Source organism: Penaeus monodon, chromosome 30 (assembly GCF_015228065.2).
Source record: "Penaeus monodon isolate SGIC_2016 chromosome 30, NSTDA_Pmon_1, whole genome shotgun sequence".
NCBI lineage: Eukaryota > Metazoa > Arthropoda > Malacostraca > Decapoda > Penaeidae > Penaeus > Penaeus monodon.
The window spans coordinates 14,436,615-14,437,221 of NC_051415.1; the positions used below are offsets into that span (position 1 = coordinate 14,436,615).

The window sequence follows — 607 nt, forward strand, 5'->3', positions numbered from 1 at the left end:
CCCTATTCGTTTACTGTTTATCCTTCTTTCTCAATCTGACGGCGAGAACTTTTATTCTATTTCTTGTTTATGGAAGTATAATTTCAGTTGATTTCTATATACAAATATAAGAGGAGCTGTTAAATCTGATAAAGAAAGGTATAACATATTTAGTTAATATGATAAAATGCCAACAGCATCTGGTGTTCCCAGGCGGTCACCCATCCAAGTACTGACCAGACCCTACGTTGCTTAACTTCGCTGATCGGACGAGAAGCGGTGCTTTCAACGTGGTATGATCGTTGACAAACAAAAAGAACATTTAACCTGATTTCTCTCGCTCCTTACAAATCTTTTACACATTATTTAAATAGAATGTATTGTTTATTTCTGCATTAAACTTCATTACTATTACATTCTAGTTGTGAAGATACACGCCATAACTGCCCATGTAAGGTGAATTCCAGACGAACGGTTCACTGATAAATGTACATTGTACGAAACTGGAATATACTCAACCCATAGATATAAAATCAGTAAGGGCACACACTATATTTATATTATTATCACCATCACTATAACTCTATACCGTATGACTATTGCTGCTATCAGCTTTATCATTATTGTT

General features: G+C 34.8%; 1 non-coding gene across 1 annotated transcript; it reads right to left on the minus strand.

Moving 5' to 3' along the window:
* Nucleotides 1-167: 167 nt before the first annotated feature.
* On the minus strand, nucleotides 168-286 carry LOC119592799. Its single transcript, XR_005230474.1, has one exon. It is a non-coding gene; the product is annotated as a 5S ribosomal RNA (ribosomal RNA).
* Nucleotides 287-607: the final 321 nt, after the last annotated feature.